The sequence below is a fragment of the Corylus avellana genome, chromosome ca8 (assembly GCF_901000735.1).
Source record: "Corylus avellana chromosome ca8, CavTom2PMs-1.0".
NCBI lineage: Eukaryota > Viridiplantae > Streptophyta > Magnoliopsida > Fagales > Betulaceae > Corylus > Corylus avellana.
Genome location: NC_081548.1, coordinates 5,028,880 through 5,042,946, shown reverse-complemented (window position 1 = coordinate 5,042,946; position 14,067 = coordinate 5,028,880). Strand labels below are relative to the sequence as shown.

Sequence of the window (14,067 nt, the reverse complement as noted above, 5' to 3'; positions counted from 1 at the left end):
TATTTTTTAATTTTTTTTAATTTTTAATATTATGCTCAAAACATCATTTTGGGTTGGGTGGTGATGTAGTTTTGAAGCCCAAAACGGTGTAGTTTTGGAGTCCAAAATGACGTAGTTTTGGTTGAGTCCAAAACGACGTAGTTTGAGTTGAGGGTAAAATGGGTATGAAAAGTTAAAAGGGTCCAAAGTGAGAGAAAATCAAAGTTCAGGGGGCCTAAGTGAGAGTTTTGAAAATTCAGGGGGGTATGTCAAAATGGCTGGAAGTTCAGGGGGGCTTTCTGAAGTTTCCCCTTAATAAATTGAATGAGGGATAGAATTCAAAAAAAAAAAAAAAACTATCATGTTCCAGATATGTTTTCATTTCATTCTTTTCTACTTCTTTGTTTATTTTTTTTGTTTATTTTTTTTTGTAAATTAATGAGGGCTTAATGCCATCAGATTAAAATTGAACATGATTATTTACTCTCAGTTGACAGGACTTGACTGCTGGGTATAATGGCAGCTTAGCTGATAGTCATGAAGGTAAAGGGATATGGGGAAAACTTGGAAAATGATTGACAACATGGAATTGTAGTCAAAATCAAGGTTTAAGATAAGCCAATTACTTAAGGAATATTGAACATACTTCATTGATTTATTTATTAACTTAATTCTTTTTCTTTGACAATAAACTTTTTCAAAAATTTAGTCCTTAAAAGAAATTTGCATCATCATCACTTAGATCAACTGGAACTATAACCATTGGTCAAATGATTGGTCTCATCACTTCTCTTTGCATTTTACAGCCTCTGGGAATTTGCTCAAGTAAATTATCATCTTATTGTATAAGAAAAGAAGTTACATTTTACCCTAGAATATGCATTTATGACCACCTTCTTCCATCACCTTTTCTGGAAGTTGAATGCCTTAATTGAAAAGGCAAAGCTGACTCCAAAGAGAAGTGTTATCCCAACAATCACAATTGAAACCACTCCCAGGAAGTCATTTCTAAACCCAAAATAAGTCCAAATAAATTCTTCCACTGTTTGGCCAGACTCAAGCTTGTCTTTGGAGTCTCCAAACTGCGAAGCAACCAATCCATACAAAGTCCAAGCAAAAGGGCATGCCCAATAATACCATCTCCACCACACAGGCATGTACTGCCGAAAAAAGGAACCTTTAGTTGTCCTTATTACATTGCTTTGTTAGATAAGTGGAAAGGGTTGTTCATACATGCTTACCGTTCTTGGAAGGAAAAAGCCTGAGAAGAGGTTCCACATTGAATAGAAGGCTGAGGCAACTACAGCAGCTATGTTTTGGTTTGGAGTGATGGCCACTGTCATCATCCCAAAGAAAGTGAAGTATAAGAAAGTGAAGTAGGTGAAGAAGAGATTACAGAAGAACTTGGTAACTGTCCTCTCGAATCCGATCATGGCGTATATCATTCCTCCATATATGACAGCCTGAACAAAAACGTAAGCGAGCTCAACCGTGAGCTGCAGATGAAATAAACAAAAATCTTTGAAGAGTTGTTTTGAGTAATATATCCAGATCTTGCATGAGTAATCAATCTTCATGAGAATAATTCAAACATTCTCTAATACAAAAATCTGCTAGAACTCCAGATGAAAAACGTGCATGTTTTTACAACAAACACACCTCCAAACAATCTATGCAGATACAAATCTCAATCTTTTGAGATTAAAATTCTAAATATCAACACACTTAACAAAAGAAAACAAACCAGCTAAAACACCACAGTAATAAAAACCTGCAGCCTTCTCATAGCACCCCCAGCAGCAAAGACACTAAGACAGCAGCTCCACCAAATCTACAAAGTTCCCAGCCTCCAAAACTTTCCTGCCAATCCTTCCAACAACCAACAACAAGCAGTCACACTCCACTGTAAAGACTCAAAAAATGTGGTCGCAAAGAAAACCATCAAAACCATCCAGCAACAGAAAAAATCAGCAGCAAACAATAACATCTCAAACCAGAACTTTTAGAGAAATACCCCAATTAGTACAAAGAGCAACATTTTCTGCACTTCCTTTAAACTTACCCTTACAATGCGTGTCCTCACCTCCCAACAGATTTTCCGTAAAAGATTTTCTTCAGAACACAAACTTTTACCAAACTTCACATCATTTCTAAATCTCTAAAGATTATACATGGTGGATCACCAAGCTAGCCTGCTGACAGTTGCTTGAAAAATTTTCCCCTTCCAATCCTCAATCTTTTACTTACAACTTCTTCCCAATCAGTAGGCATAATAGGCTGTGAACACATATGCATAATTGCCCTCCAAAGTCTTTTGCTGAGACCACACTCAAAAAACAAGTGATCTCTAGTTTCAATAAAACTCCTACAAAACAAACACTTCTCCATTCACTCCCCACTTCAACAGTTTATTACCAGTAGAAAGGCAGTCTTTGACAGCAAGCCACAAGAAAAAAACATGTTTAGGGATGGCTAAAGAGAACCAAATTAGCTTTACTCCAATCAACCGTAGGTTGCTTCCTCCAAATGGCTTCCTAAGTGTCTTTACTAGAACATAGATTAGACTTTGAAGGCAACCACAATGGAATATCCTTATCCCCCAATTTTACAAGAGGAAGCTGACAACCATACTGACAGATCTAGCCAGCAACCAGTGCCAATCTCTTCCTCTAATCACACTTGACAACTTCAACTTAGCATCAAGTTTGCTGGATTCCAGCATCACAGATGAATCTAAAGACTAATTCCCTAGATATATACCACTGCCATCCCCCACCTGAAACTTTAGAAAGTTCTTAGCCATCTCTCTTAGCTTAAGAATCATGAGTCAGCTCCATGTAGCATGCTGTGGGTCTTTAATCAATCAAAAACACCTTCCTTTTATCAAATTTATTCTTTGATTCTTTTTATTATATTACTTTCCATATTCTAGCAAGCCTAACTTGTAACAATTTAACCATTTTATTGTCTCTTGTATGTGTGTATATATGCATGTAAATATTATGACATTCATTCAAAGCTTCTGAATTATCTTCCACCACAATAATGCACAAATCTTTTTTATATCGTGACTGCATAAAAAGATTCATAAATCTTATAATTGGTTCTCTCTTGAAAAAATACATGCATGATATACCTGTCCGAAGGCATATGGTAAAGCAGAATACATTCCATCTGCCCTTTCTCTGTAGAAAACTGTTCTCTCAAAAGCCACAACTGGCTGCACCAATGCAGCATTCTGTATTCCAATGAAAAGAGCAGCAGCATACATGGAACCTACAGCATTGAATATGTCTTGCCGCCTTCTCCTACAATACCAAAGAATATAATCTTATTACAAACAAAAAGGAGGCAAATGTCAAATCTGTAGAATTTAACCTCTAATAAATACCTTTTGGAACCAAGGTCCCAGAATACTGTCCCAAACACCAAAGCTATGAAAATTGTGAATAATAGTCTTACTGCACTGTACTGTGGATTCCGCCAATATGACCAGTGTTGTTTCCAAAGGCAAGCCATACACTGGTTCCAGAATGATTGTGAGTATTGAGTAGGGAAGCACATATCTTTTGAACCTGGTTGAGGTTTACTAAGTTCCTTGATCATTTCTTTGTTTCTCCTGAGTCATTGACCGAAAAGTATCATCATATATATATATATATATATATATATATCACAGAGATAATTTGTTTTCCTATCACATTCTTAATCAATGAGGGAAATTCAAACTACGGTAATTTTTCTTTATGATTTGGTACATCTTAGGAAGATTCTGACCTTTTTTTTTTTTTAATTGTTATGTGAATGCACCTGTATAGTTCTGAATTCTTATATACATCGGTAAAATTAACCCCCAGAACTGTTTCTTGTGCTGCTGTAGTCACTTCCAACATCCATGTTGCCGGATTATAGCCATCTCGAATTTTACTAACTCCCCTAATTCCCTTGAGAAAACATAAACTCATCTATGTGAGAAATAAGGCTAATTTATTTCGAAGTTAGTAAATATTTGTATTTACTAATTAGCCTGACCTCAAAGTAACTGATCAAACATGAAGCCTGGTGGCCTATTGGGCCTACATATATTTCTTCTCCTCCGTGTTTCAAAAGATAGAGCTGCAAATGTAAATATATATATATATAAGTATGTAATGTAGAAACATGACACCATTTCTTTCTTTTTTTTTAGAAGTACATGACACCATTTTTGTTTCTTAGCCTTGGAGACATACCTCATCAAAGGCATCAAATATATCAATGCTTGGCTGATGAATGGTGCAAACCACTGTTCTTCCTGTGTCCACCGTGTTTCTCACTGTTCTCATTACTATTGCTGCTGCCCTGGCATCAAGGCCAGAGGTTGGCTCATCCATGAATATTATAGATGGGTTGGCAACAAGCTCAACTGCAATCGTCAGCCTCTTGCGCTGCTCAGTTGAAAGACCATTAACGCTAGGCAATCCAACAAGGGCTTCACTTAATGAGGTAAGCTCCACTAGGTCCATGACCTCCTTAATAAACATCTGCAAGCCATTACAATGAATATCATACAAATTGTTTGAAAAGAACATGAAAATGCTCTCTGCTTTGGCCTATGTTATATGCCACAGGCCCACAACATAATACTTCACCTTTCTGGTTGTAGTATCAACTTCAGGAGGCCGACGGAGCCATGCAGAGTAAAGCAGTGACTCGTAGACTGTAATGTGTGGAGAGTGGGTGTCAGTTTGCTCACAATAACCTGATATTCGAGCAAATGTTTCCTGCTGCTTTGGATATCCAGATATCATGATGCTTCCCTCAATATATCCACCGGTTTTCCTCCCAGCCAAAACATCCATCAGAGTTGTCTTCCCAGCGCCACTAACACCCATTAGAGCAGTAAGGACTCCTGGCCTGAAAGCACCACTCACAACCTTTAGAAGTTCCAGTCGATCTTCTGTGAAACCTTGACCTTTCATTTCCTGTAACCATAGCAAGACATCCAGAAATGCATGGAATTTAAGCTGGAATAACTATAGTTTTAGAGCATGTTTGAGATTGTGTATGAAATATAGAGCTTTTAAGTAAAAAAAAAAAAAAGCTTTTTGACCATTTTTAGAGTAAAAAAGTCAAATAAGTATTTTTGAAATTTTTTACCAAACATGTCAGCTCTTGCTTGGCACAACTTTTTAGGAACTAAAAGTACTTTTTGAGCTCTCTAGCACAATCCCAATCAGGCTCTTATAAACAATTCACAAGTATATAGTGAATTGCTGCTCACCTGAGGCATGTCCACTGCATAGCTGATTTCATCAAAAGAGAGGGAAAGAGGTACATATGGAAGAACCATTCCTCGTTTCTTGTTCTGATTAGCCACATTATTAGAGCTGCTTGTTGCACATGCTGATTCCGATGATGCACTTCTTCTGAAGTGAGCTCCTGTTTCTTTCTGTTATAGTTCAATAAACTTCCCTTTTCTGTCACTATGTTTTTCAACTGGGTTTTCTTCTGACATTACTGCCTGTGGCTTTCCAAAAGCTATAACAACAGACAAATCAATGTATCAAAGACTAAGGTTAAGATAGGAAGATGCATAGATACAAAGAAAGTGTCCCTTACGGTCGAGATAAGATAGAGCCAAGGTGAACAGAATATTGAATAGAAAAACAAATCCAATCGAAGCTCCTACTCCAAGCCAAAACCAATGTTCTTCTGGGAATACCCCACGAGACTTCAAGACTAGAACTCCCAGCGGCTCTGTTGTATCAGGAAGCACCTATATATAACAAAATGTTTTCTCATTAACTAGTTAATATTTTCCTTTATCTTTTCATTTTTCCATAACCGGCAATATATTGATGCTTACATGCTTCCAACTGTTTCCTAGGAATTCATTCACGGCCATAGCATTCTGCCCATACATCATAGGTGAGATCCAGTAACCCCATTTCCATCATTTCTTCACTTCCTCTGAGGCAAAGAGAGGACATATTTCTCATATCTAAATCACATGGCTATAATAAAGGTTGAGAGAATAAAGTTAAGAATTTCTTGAAGTTTAGGGTTGGTGATGGTAGCAAGATCTTTTTATGGTTGGATCTATGGCATCTGGATGGTGTTCTCTATGATCTATATGGTTATAAAGTTATATATGATACTAGAAGTAAACTTGATGCAAATTTATCAAGAATTATTAGAGGTATTAATTGGAACTGGTTGCCTGCAAGGTCTTATACTTCGGTTGCTATTCAAAGCAAACTGCATTTGATAAATCTGGGGGGGCAGGGATACTCCAATCTGGCTAGCTTCTAAAATCTATTACATATTCAAGTAGGGATACTTGGGAGGCACTTAGGGAAAAGCAACCTGAAGTTGAATGGTGTAGTTTGATAAGGCTCTCAATGGCTATTCCAAAACACTCTTTTATTGTTTGGCTGGCTATGAAGGACTTTCTACTGGTGATAGAATTTTGAAATGAGGAGTCATAGGGTTAGTCAAATGTATGTTCTGTAGGGGTTGTATTGAATGTCAGGACCACTTGTTCTTTGGCTGCGGCTATAGCAAAAGGATTTGGAGAGCTGTTATGCACAAATGTAATCAGTCAAGTATTCCTATTGAGTGGAATGATATCCTAAGCAAGGGAGTGAGGAAAGCAAACTAGCATGGGGATCTGCAGTATACAATCTGTGGAGACTTAGAAATGATGCCAAGTTCTGGAATCATACTATCTCGCAGGAAAAAATGCTACAGAAAATTTGTAGGGATTAGAACTAGAATAATGTGGAATGGTAATTTCAAGGGTAATCAAGAAAATATGGCCATTTTTGCTAGTTGGGGTATCCCTTTAAATGTTCTGGTTTAACTGGTTGGCTGTGGTTGTAAGAAGTCCTGCTGAATCTTCCTTTTTTTTTTCTTCTTCTTCTTCTTTTTTTTTTTTTTTCAGCCTTCATGGAGTGTGATTTGTCTGGTTGATATCGATGCTGGTATTCATATTGAAGATTCTTTTTAAGGTGGCAAGGGTGCTGTATCTGGATGTTTCTGTGTAAAGCTGCTATTGGCAGATTGAAGAGACTATGGCAGATAAGTTTTGTGTTCTGTATACTTCTCTTTAGTTTTGTTTGTATTGGGTCATTTGAGTGTTTCCTGAGTTGTATGGCTAGTAGGAGCAGAATGTGTAGAAGCTGCTACTCGATTGGTAGACTGTTTGATAGCTTTTGGTTCTTATGTGGTTGATTTGAACTTGTTGGATATTGTAGATGCCTTGCTGGCATTGGGGGGGATCTAGTGAGATTTTGCTGAAGTGTGTATTGTTCTTTGTTTGTTGTTAATAGAAATTCATTCATAATAATAATAATAATAATAAATAAAGTTACTCATAATTCAAAAATTACTTCTTGACAGAACAAATCCACCAAGAACAATGACTAGAAGTAACCCAAAAGATCCAAATGTGTTTGCAATAATCACATCCCTTCCCAAAGCTGCGATGAACCGAAACAGTCCGGAAGCCATTTGGTTAACACACACTAGTAGAAGGTACTGTTTGAAAAACCTGCCATTCAGGAAATTCATTATATTTTGCTGTCCAAAATGTCAAGCCTAAACTTAAAAATTCTGCTTATTTACATACCTTTTGATGCTTGGATCAAACCCTATGACATAATAAGTCATCACCACCCAAATGGAAACTTCTATAAATGTTATTGGAATCTTGAGGATCCACATGGGTAATGAGTATGACCATGAAGGATAAAAGAGAAGGTCTCTTTGCTTGTAAAAGACAGGAAGTTGCAGGAAGTTGCAGGATGGTTAAGGCAAGCTCTAAGAATCCATTGAACATAATCATAGATAATGAAAAGAACAAAGCACCCATATAGATTTGACCATCCATTGCAGTATTGCGGCACATCTCAGTTCGTAGAAATAATGTCATCGTCAACAATGCCATCATAATAAGCTGGAAAGGGGAGAAAAAAAAAGTGATTTACTCTAATTAATTTTAGACCAACAACAGAATTTTGTTGAACTTGGTAACATTCTTATCCAATTTTGAATTTTCTGCAATTAAATAGGAAAGCTAAAAATGTTTGCCTGCTACTTACTTGAATCATCTTGAAAATGTAGAAGAATGAGTTTCTCTTCATAAGCAATAACTCTCTTGATATGCAAGCTTTTAAGAGTTTCTTCTTCCCAACACCATACTTGTTAATTGTTAAAGCAGCAGGGTGAGCTTTGGCCTTGTCAAAAGGAATGGCAAGCTCCTCACCCAGTTTCTGACCAATGTGAAATGACTGAAATGCATCAGCAAATTCATTTGCAGCAACAAATTTATAAGGTATTTCTTTCTGGGCCCAATACTGTTCTTGATCTTTCTTTGATGTCACCTACCAAACAGAAAAAGATTCAATTAGGTGCAATGAACTATAGCTGTAGAAAAGCAGCTGAGAGAGTTCAGAAGGTATTGGTACTTCTTGTAAGAAGTCTGCTACTCCTTTTCTCTCCGGACATTTGAAGCCCACGGATTCAAAGAACTCCAACACACTTTCACGGGGACCTTGATAAACAATTTGCTCATCTGATAGGAGAATTATGTCATCAAATAAGTCATAGGTTTCAGGTGCTGCCTGGAGGAGAGATATCACTGCTGTTCCTCCAAGAATGTGACTAGCCTGCCCGAGTGAATTCACAATCTGGAAAGTTGTTGAGCTGTCCAAGCCAGTTGATATCTCATCCATGAAAAGGGCCATTGCTGGTCCAACCAGCATCTCCCCTGTATCAGATTTATCATACTTCTTAAAAATCACTAAGCATGTAGTCACAAATTTGGATTGGTGCATACTTATAAATTCATGCCAAGAATTGTTTAATCAATTTGGTGAACAAGTTGAACATTAGTTGTATATATGCATATGCATGTGAATCATGCGTTCCTAAGTGCTTTTTGTTAGGTGTGACTTGCCACCCATCACACGTGGGCCCCACTAGTTCTCTACTCCTTTTGGGTTTAGGAGACTTCTGTCCAAGTTTGTTTTGGAGTCCTTCTCCTATGTGTTATTGGACTCATTGTTTGACTTATAGTAGAAGTCCTAGACCAACATGTAAAAGGAGAGTTAAGCTTCTATATAAGGAACAAAGCACAAGGTGAATTTGTGTGCGCCAAAAACGTGAAGCACCAAAGGGAAGAGAAAAATGAGAGAATTTGAGAGAAGGAGGTACAAGGGCATCAAGGGTGTTTTCTTCTTGGTGGTTTTTTGGAGGAGCCAAAAACAAGTGATTAGAAGAAAAAGGGTGCTGCAGAGTGAGAGAAGAAAATAGAGATCAGCCGCCATCCGTTCCAGTAAAAGAAGAGTTTGTACATCTGTCTTTTGTATTCTATTTTGGGAATAATCTTTCTTGTGTGATAGTGAGATTTGGGTGTATTGGGGCTTTGGGATCTGAGTGATTTTCTCACCCTGTTACTCTTTTGTATTCCATCTTTTGATAGTGGATTTTTTCCGAGTCGTCTCCGCCAGTGGATGTAGGCTTGTTAAGCTGAACCACTTAAATCTTTGTGTCGTGTGTGATTGCTTATCTTTGTTATTCCGCATTCTTCTTATTTTTCGCATCTCACGGGTCTTGGGAAATAGGATTAATTTCCTAACACTTTTACCTACTGTCACTCGTTTTCTTTGTCCACCAGAGATACCTCGTTGCATTTGATCCCCCACCATAGTGTCAGCACAGATTTTCAATCCCAAAATCTGTATGATTTAAAGAGCATAACTGAGATAGAATAGAAACTAACCAGGTTCTTATCAGTGTGATCATGAAAACCTCTTGTGTAACTTGGATTTTGAGTTTATACCTTGAGAACATAATCTGTCATCACATTTGCTTCATGCCCTTCCAGTGACATAGCCTGCAGTATTGAGAATATCATATGTAATAAAAAAAAAGTTTTTGTGAATAAACCTTGGAAAAAATTCACCAATGAAAACTGGCTTGTAAGGATAAGGTGTCTAAGAGCTTATATACACATGATTAAGATTGTATTTAAGCCATGTGGGACACTTAAAATCATAATGTACCATCACGCTCCGAAGTCAACAACCACGGCGGCCCATTCTATTGACACTAACCCGATAGTAGCTCTTTATTTTTTGGCATCTCCACTCATTTATCATTTATCAATGTTCAATGACTTAATATTGTACCCAAACATAGTACCAAGACATTTTCATCTAGCCTATAGGTCGCCCCTTTCGTGACTTGACCAAAAAGTCGCAACCCATTCAATCCGATTCTCGACGAGCTACATCCGACCCCATGCTCAATGTGATGGCTTTGGGCGTCCCACATTGCCTGGGTGTGAGAAATGAGATATGCATATATAGAGCATGTTCTCTCTGAATGGTATGAGACCTTTTGGGATAAACCCAATAATAAAACTGTGTGGGCTTGGCCCAAAGCGGACAATATTATATCATTTAGAGCAGAGTGTTACATATGATATCAGAGCTATAGCCCAACCTGAGATGGGGAGAGCATGCACAAGCCCATGAGGGTCGCCAGCGAGGACGCTGGGTCCCAAGAGGGGGTGATTAAGACGTCACACATTGCCTAGGTTTGAAATGTGTTTATATGGAATATGCTTTGCGGGCTTGGCTCAAAGCGGACAATATCATATCATTTAGGGTTACATCACTGGCTCTGATACCAAATGATACAAACCTTGGATAAAATTCACCTTTGAAAATTCACTTGTAACTAGAGGGTACTCAAGAGCTTATAGACACATGATTAAAATTGTATTTAAGCTATGTAGACCACTTAGGATCGTAACAGTTTGCAGATTTTGTATTTAAGCTATGTAGACCACTTAGGATCGTAACAGTTTGCAGATTTGGGGGGGTGGAGGTGGTTATTCATTTGACATAAATTAAGTCGGTGTGTGTTTGTAAGTGCACTCACGTGTAATAAAAATATAAAATGATTACCAAAAACGATAAATTTGAAGGAGAAGGAAAACGGACACAAGATTTTCTATCCAAAATTTTCATTCTCATAAACGGGAAAACCAATCTACTTTTTCTCACCTTCATTAGTATATCAATACCAGGATCTGGCTTGATGTTAGCCTCCTTTTCTCTTCTTGACAACTCTACCAACAGGTCTGCAAAATTGTGGCATTCATATCAATTGATTCAAACTTTCTAGAGACAAAGTGCAATATATAAAGGATACTTGATGTTTTGACTTACCATAACGGGGCCCAACCCCTTGACATCTAGCCGAGAAGGCCAATGTTTCTCTCACTGTCATCTCTCCTATATGCAGATCATGTTGACTTATGTAAGCCGATGTCCTCTGTGGAACAAACTCACTCATTCCATGGCCATTATATGTAACTCTCCCTGAAGACTGCAACTTGCATCAAATACCCAATTTAGATTATAAGGTGAAAAGAGTTTGAAAGAAATGTAAAGAAGAAATGGCCATGGAATTGTAAAGTTTCATTACTTTCAGATGAGAACCAAGTCTTCCAGCCAAAGCCAATAGCAATGTTGTCTTCCCTGAGCTTGGCGGGCCTAAAAGCAGTGTCATCCTGCAAAATTGGATAATATAGAGAGCCTACAATACAATGAACCTTTGAAAGAGAATCCAAATTTTACCTGCCAGGCTTGATGATTCCACTAACATCGCGAAGAATGGATAATGGTTTCTTTCTACTTTGAAGAATGTGAACATAATTCAACAACATCTTGAGAGAAATAGACAGAGATTGCAGAATGGATTCAAATGCAGAACTTGCGAAAGAAAATATGATCTCAAGAGGTAAATAGTGCGGTTGGGTGACAATAAAATACCTCAAAGAAATTTATTGTGAAGTTGAAAAGTGTAGGTAATGCTCTGGTTCCAACATAAGCTTCTGCTTCTACAGTTAGGTGCTCGAAACGGACTTCAATGGTGGGAATTTCAATCCCAACTCTACATAACAAGAAAGAAAAGACAAAACCCAGCATCACAGACTGGAAAGACGAGTTTCATTGACCCATTTCAGTTCTAAATCTCATGTTGTCATTCATAATGTATTTAGACATCAAAGACAAGAACTTCATGGATGACGCAGTTCAGTTTTAAAGCTGATGTTGTCTTTCATGATGTATTTACACAAAAAAGACAAGAATTTGATTGAGATTACCGATCAAAGCGGTTCTTGAGCCTTAGCAAGAAGTTGTCATTATCTTCATCTGCATTTTTCACAACCTTCTCCAACAAGTTGTTTAGTTGTTGCAATCCGAGGCTTCGAATATGAACTTCTTTTGCTTCTTCCTCCGCTTCAGTAAGTATACCTATAGCAGCCTCTTTTAGAGACTCTTCCATCATCTTCCATTGCTCTGTTCCACCAAAGTTTCTGGCGGAAATTAAGGATTTGAAATCCTCCGACGTTAGATTATGCTGAAACAAGGCTTTTCTCAAAGATTAGAATTTTTTTTCTGTTCACAAATTCATCGGACGTGTAGATTCATGCAAATGAACACCCACTTTCATTGTTCTGTGCATGGTTGCCTAGGACTGAATTTTTTTATAGTTGTTTGTTTGTCTTTCTTTGTGTCCGGAGGGATCAATTTGTTTTGTTCCATCCAAGCGTCAAGTAACTTAAAACTTTGGAATAATATATATATATAGTCTATGAGGTTATATTAAAAAAATAACAAATAGATCTTTACGCTAAACTTTCGTATAATTTTAAGTTAAAAATCATTCGATAACAAATACGTTTTATGGGTGACACGTGTCATAATTTGATTAGCGGCTTTAAAGAATAATATGACAACATATTCACTATGCAGCTTTAAAGAACAATGTTAGATATTATATTTTTTATTTCACAATTATCTCCATAATGCTGAAGTGACAGTCTTAATCAATTATTGATTTTTTTTTTTAACAAGAGTTCGTACAATGGTTAGTTGATACTGTTATTTTATCTAACATTACTGGTAATTAAATAAACAAAATAAAATCTTGAACGTAAAATAACTTCTCGAACATGAGAAAATGAAAAGGATGTGAGAGAGCTCATGTGGGACGAGCTTTTCAAATAAATTTTAGACGGCTCGGCCACCTACCAAGCTTGGTAGGCGGATGGATTTTATATGAGTTGTTTCACAATAGTTATCCAAATTACTAATAATTTGTACAACTAATTACTGTAAATCCCAAATAAGCAAATGATATTAATTAATGGCACTACGCAAGGGGATTGACTTTGTTGAATATTATAGCAATTGTACCTTTACGCCTTTACCAACCAACTCTTTCTTTTGTGTTTTTTTGGAAGCCAAGAGGCCCCTTCCTAGTTATTATACCACTATACTCTATTAAAAATTCGATTTATGGTAATCTTTTAATAAATTGATGTCTTCTTAATAGTCTGAATTAGAAAAAAAAAAATATTTAAACTTGTTTTTTGAAAGAAATCTATCCTAACTTTCTAGTGTCATGTTAACCCTTTGATCAAGCAATGGTGAAAGGATAGTGATTATAAATAAAAAAAAAATCGAAAATATTAAACCCTAGATTTCTAAATTTTTTTTAGTATTTCTTAAAGAGAATGGTATATTCTCGATGTGGCGTGGTCCTTCAACTAAAAAACCAATTTCCATAAACTAATATTGATTTCATATTATATCCTTACAGATATTTTATATACCTTATACCGTTGATAAAAGTTTCTTGTCCCATTTAGATGTATCAATATAAGTATTAATTTAGAGCGGGTTATTTTAATTTGACGTACAGTCCAATTACGATAGAAATTGTAAATTTTTTTTTTTTATTTTTTTTTTATTTTTATTTTAAATATGATATACCCTATACTTAACCCAAATCCAAATCAATAAATTTGTTAAACAGTAATGAAGATTCTCTACACACCTAGAACTCTAAGTATTAATATAAAGGTATTTCAATTTTATTCTACAAACAAGCAATTATATATATCTCTTACAAATTGTGTCTTTTGAACTTTTTAATATGCACAACTCTGAAGAAACTATCACATTAATAGCATATGATCAAGCCTTGGTTGCAAATGGAGTTTTAAATGTAAATAAAATATTA

General features: G+C 36.5%; 1 pseudogene; it reads right to left on the bottom strand.

Annotated features, from left to right (window-relative positions):
- Positions 1-881: 881 nt before the first annotated feature.
- LOC132189122 (pleiotropic drug resistance protein 1-like) lies at positions 882-11,716 on the bottom strand (annotated as a pseudogene).
- Between the last annotated feature and the right edge of the window lie 2,351 nt (positions 11,717-14,067).